Genomic DNA, 6,000 nt, shown 5'->3' with positions numbered 1-6,000 from the left:
TAATTTCAATGATTCTATTATTAAGGTCATTATGTTTAATCTTTTGTTATGTATTTTGAGGTGCTTTTTATCATTTAAAAAGTTCACTGTATTGTACATTGATAAAGCAATTTACTAAACTACTCTCATTATAATAAGCATTTATTAGTGTAGCATCAAATTGTAGCAGCCTAGATGTGTAAGTAATGTAATTCAAACAAATAGGATTCAGTCATATAGGGATAATTAAAATGTTGAAGCGATAGTGAGATGCAGGTTTTTAAAATCATATAGAGAACATACAACCTGGTTGAATTAATTACATAATATTATTATCATGAAAATGAAAGAAAAACATATCCTGTTTTCTGCTAAAGACAGATTAAATTAAAGCAGTAAATAGCGTTCAAAAATAGATATTTTAGATTCTTCATAAACATTACATAGTGCTCGGGAAAAAAAATCTAAACAAAATTTAAACAAGATAAATTTCCTTTTCATAAAAATGGTAGCAATTAATTTCAAATGTATTAAATGTATTCTAAAGCTGAAAGAAAGGTAAAAGGCCTGAGAGCTTCACTGCCCACAGTTGGTCCAATTCTTTGGGGCAAAGCGGAGTGAAATCCCATACGAGGCTGCTGGAAAATCACTCCATGCTTTATTTAAATGTATTATACTATTTAAATGAAGCTATAGGTCATTTTCAATCACACCACTTTAAGCAGATCTAAAAGGCCTGTGCTTAGCTCTAAAGTGCTACAGATCCAGCTATAGAGAACTCAGCCAGATTTTCTGCTTCCCCATTGCCTGTTCTGTTCCTGTGTAATTGGCCACAGCAACTGGAAAATATACCTTTTGGTATCAGTTTGTTCATTTGATGAATTGCTGATCAGTTAGCCATTATCGTTAGCAGTAACAAATGGCAATCTGATTCTCTTTGTTTTGCTGATATGTCTCAGGAAGGTAACTCATCTCAACTGATAACTGCTGACAGACCAATGTCATTTAGAAGTGACATATCAGAAGATACAAGCTTCAGGTCGTGCTATTTAGTTCTCCATTGCAGTGCAGACACACAGATTCCTCAGGACGCGTACTTCATTCCATGCAAACCCAATTGATGAATGACCTGATGGATGTCATCAGAAGACATGTCAGCACCAGAGGAGGCAGTGGGATAGTGGTCATGTCACTGGACTAGTAACCCAGGGGACATGGATTTGAATCCCCCCATGGCAGATGGTGAAATTTGAATTCAGTTAATCTGGAATTCAAAAGCTAGTAACCATTGTCAAATGTTGTAAAAACCCATGTGGTTCACTAATGCCCTTCAGGAAATTTGCTGTCCTTATCTGGTCTGGCCTACATATGACTCCAGACCCAGAGCAATGTGGTTGACTCTTAACTGTCCTCTGAAATGGCCCAGCAAGCCACACAGTTGTATCAAACCCAAAGAAAAAGAACAAAATTGGACAGACCACCCAGCACTGATCGAGGCACTGGAAATGACAATTGTTGACCCTGCAAAGTGTCCCCCTTGCTAACATCTGTGCCAAAATTGGGACAGCTGTCCCACAGACTAGTCAAGCAACAACTTACCTGTCCCAGACACCACCATCCCTGGATATATCCTGTCCCATCAGCAGGACAGACTCACCAAAGGTGGTCTTCTTTGGCCTCCTTATCTCGAGAGACAATGGGTAAGCTCCTGGAGGTGGTCAGTGGTGTGTGGAGCAGCGCCTGGAGTGGCTATAAAGGCCAATTCGAGAGTGACAGGCTCCTCCACAGGTGCTGCAGAAAAAATTGTTTGTCGGGGCTGTTACACAGTTGGCTCTCCCCCTGCGCTTTTGTCTTTTTTCCTGCCAACTGCTAAGTCTCTTTGACTCGCCACACTTTAGCCCCGCCTTTATGGCTGCCTGCCAGCTCTGGCGAACACTGGCAGCTGACTCCCACAACTTGTGATCAATGTCACAGGACGTCATGTCGCGTTTGCAGACGTCTTTAAAGCGGACACATGGACGGCCGGTGGGTCTGATACCAGTGGCGAGCTCGCTGTACAATGTGTCTTTGGGGATCCTGCCATCTTCCATGCGGCTCACATGGCCAAGTTATCTCAAGCGCCGCTGACTCAGTAGTGTGTATAAGCTGGGGATGTTGGCCGTCTCGAGGACTTCTGTGTTGGAGATACGGTCCTGCCACCTGATGCCAAGTATTCTCCGGAGGCAGCGAAGATGGAATGAATTGAGACGTCGCTCTTGGTTGACATAGATTGTCCAGGCCTCGCTGCCATAGAGCAAGGTACTGAGGACACAGGCTTGACACACTCGGACTTTTGTGTTCCGTGTCAGTGCGCCATTTTCCCACACTCTCTTGGCCAGTCTGGACATAGCAGTGGAAGCCTTTCCCATGCGCTTGTTGATTTCTGCATCTAGAGACAGGTTACTGGTGATAGTTGAGCCTAGGTAGGTGAACTCTTGAACCGCTTCCAGAGCGTGGTCACCAATATTGATGGATGGAGCATTTCTGACGTCCTGGCCCATGATGTTCGTTTTCTTGAGGCTGATGGTTAGGCCAAATTCATTGCAGGCAGCCGCAAACCTGTCGATGAGACTGCAGGCACTCTTCAGTGTGAGATGTTAAAGCAGCATCATCAGCAAAGAGGAGTTCCCTGATGAGGACTTTCCGTACTTTGGACTTCGTCCTTAGACGGGCAAGGTTGAACAACATGCCCCCTGATCTTGTGTGGAGGAAAATTCCTTCTTCAGAAGACTTGAACGCATGTGAAAGCAGCAGGGAGAAGAAAATCCCAAAAAGTGTGGGTGCGAGAAAACAGCCCTGTTTCACGCCACTCAGGATAGGAAAGGGGTCTGATAAGGTGCCGCCATGTTGAATTGTGCCTTTCATATTGTCATGGAATCAGGTGATGATACTTAGTAGCTATGGTGGACATCCAATCTTTTCTAGTAGTCTGAAGAGACCACGTCTGCTGACGAGGTCAAAGGCTTTGGTGAGATCAATGAAAGCAATGTAGAGGGGCATCTGTTGTTCGCGGCATTTCTCCTGTATCTGACGAAGGGAGAACAGCATGTCAATGGTCGATCTCTCTGCACGAAAGCCACACTGTGCCTCAGGGTAGACGCGCTCGGCCAGCTTCCCTCGGCCAAAGGTGGTAGCACAGTGATAAACAGTAGGAAAGGAGTTTCCCCGGGAGCCATCAACATTGACTCCGGACCCCATGAAGTTTCATGGCATCAGGTCAAACATGGGCAAGGAAACCTCCTGCTGATTAACAGCAACTGCACCCACCCCGGCTGATGAAACAGTGCTTCTCCATGTTGAACACTAATTGGAATCAATGAGTCGCTCGGTGGCACCACTACTGGCCGAGTCCTAAAGGACATAGCTGCTAGACTGGGTCTGCATATTCGATATTGAGTGGAATAGCAGGAAACCAACAAGAGCAAAAAAACTACTTGAACCTGTCCTCACCAATCTACCTGTCGCAGATGCATCTGTCAATAAAAATATTGGTAGGAGTGACCACTGCACAGTCCTTGTGGAGATGAAATCCCATATTCATGTTCAGAATAACCTCCATCGTGTTCTGTGGCACTACCACACTGCTAAAGGGGATAGATTTCAAACAGATCTTGCAACTCAAAACTGGGCAGCAATAGAATTGTATTCAACCACCATCTGTAAGCTCATGGCCCAACATATCTCCCACTCTGCCATTACCATCAAGCTGGGGGACTAACCCTGGCTTAATGAAGAATGTTGGCGAGCATGTAAGGAGCAGCACCAGGCACACCTCAAAATGAGATGTCAGCCTGGTGAAGTTACAACACAGGACTACTTGCATGCCAAGCAGCATGCAATAAACAGGGCTAAGTGATCCCACAACCAACGGATCAGATCTAAGCTCTACAGTCCTGCCGCATCCAGTTATGAATGGTGGTCAACAATTAAACAACTAACAGGAGGAGGAGGATCCACAAATATCCCCATCCTCAACAATGGGGGAGCCCAGCATATCAGTGCAAAAGACAAGTCTGAAACATTTGTGACCATCCTCAGCCAGGAGTGCCGAGTGGATGATCCATCTCGGTCTCCGTCTGAGGTCCCCAGCATCACAGATGCTAATCTTCAGCCAATCCGATTCACTCCACGTGGTATCAAGAAATGACTGAAGGCACTGGATACTCCAAAGGCTTTGGGCCTTGACAACATTCCGGCAATAGTGCTGAAGACCTGTGCTCCAGAACTTGCCACACCCCTAGCCAAGATGTTCCAGTACAGCTACAACACTGACATCTACCTGGCAATTTGGAAAATTGCCCATGTATGTCTTGTGCACAAAAAGCAGGACAATTCCAATGCAGCCAATTACTGCCCCATCAGTCTACTCTCAATCATCAGCAAAGTGATGGAAGGTGTCGTCGACAGTGCCTTCAAGCGCCACTTGCTCAGCAATAACCTGCTCACTGATGCTCAGTTTGGGCTCCGCCAGGGCCACTCAGTTCCTGACTTCATTACAGCCTCGGTCCAAACATGGATAAAAGAGATGAACTCAAGAGGTGAGGTGAGAGTGACTGCCCTTGACATCAAGGCAGCATTTGACTGAGTATGGCATCAAAGAACTCAGCAAAACTGGAGTCAATGGGAAACAGGAGGTTAAACTCTCCGCTGGTTGGAGTCATACCTAGCACAAAGGAAGAGAGTTGTGGTTGTTGGAGGTCAATCATCTCAGCCCCAGAACATCACTGCAGGAGTTCCTCAGGGTATTGTCCTGGGCCCAACCATCTTCAGCTGCTTCATTAATGACCTTCCCTCCATTATAAGGTCAGAAGTGGGGATGTTCACTGATGATTGCACAATGTTCAGCACCATTCGCGACTCCTCAGATACTGAAGCAGCCCATGTCCAGATGCAACAAGACCTGGATAACATCCAGGCTTGGGCTGCTAAATGGCAAGTAACAGTCGCGCCACACAAGTGCCAGGCAATGATAATTTCAAACAAGAGAGAATCTAACCATCTCCCCTTGATGTTCAATGGCATTACCATCGCTGAATTCCCCCACTACCAACATCCTGGGGGTTACCATTGACCAGAAACTGAACTGGACCAGCCACATAAATGCCGTGGCTACAAGAGCAGGTCAGAGGCTGGGAATTCTGTGGCGAGTAACGCAGTTCTTGACTCCCCAAAGCCTGTCCACCATCTACAGGTCACAACTCAGGAGTGTGATGGAATACTCTCCACTTGCCTGGATGGGTGCAGCTGCAACAACACTCAAGAAGCTCGACACCATCCATGACAAAGTAGCCTGCTTGATTGGCACACCATCCACCACATTCAACATTCACTCCCTTCATCACCGACGCACAGTGCAGCAATGTGTACCATCTACAAGGTGCAATGCAGCAACTCACCAAGGCTCCTTCAACAGCACCTTCCAAACCTGCAATCTCTACCACCAAAAAGGACACGGGCAGCAGATGCATAGGAACACCACTACCTGCAAATTCTCCTTCAAGTCACACACCATCTTGACTTGGAACTATATCGCCGTTCTTTCACTGTCACGGGGTCAAAATCCTGGAACTTCCTTCCTTACAGCACTGTGTGTGTACCTACACCCCAAGGACTGCAGTGGTTCAAGAAAGCATCTCACCACAACCTTCTCAAGTGCAATTAGGGATGGGCAATAAATACTTGCCTAGCCAGCGACGCCCACATCCCACAAAAGAATATAATAAAAATGTTGTCATGCTATACTGGCATTGCAGGGTCTCACTCGTCGCAAATGGGACCGGACCTGATTTGTAGCAGGCTGCATTTTGTGATGGCCAATTCAGAACAACAAAATGGACAACATTACAGGAATGCATGGGTCTCATTGCAATATTTAAATAAATGAAACCAGTCCCATGAAAAATCTTGTGACTTCGGGTACGGTTTAATTTAGAGCTCATGTAAAATGTATGCACAGGAGTCAAGGAATCTTGCCCACTTAGA

Source organism: Heterodontus francisci, chromosome 4 (genome assembly GCF_036365525.1).
Source record: "Heterodontus francisci isolate sHetFra1 chromosome 4, sHetFra1.hap1, whole genome shotgun sequence".
NCBI lineage: Eukaryota > Metazoa > Chordata > Chondrichthyes > Heterodontiformes > Heterodontidae > Heterodontus > Heterodontus francisci.
This window is presented reverse-complemented; position numbering follows the sequence as displayed.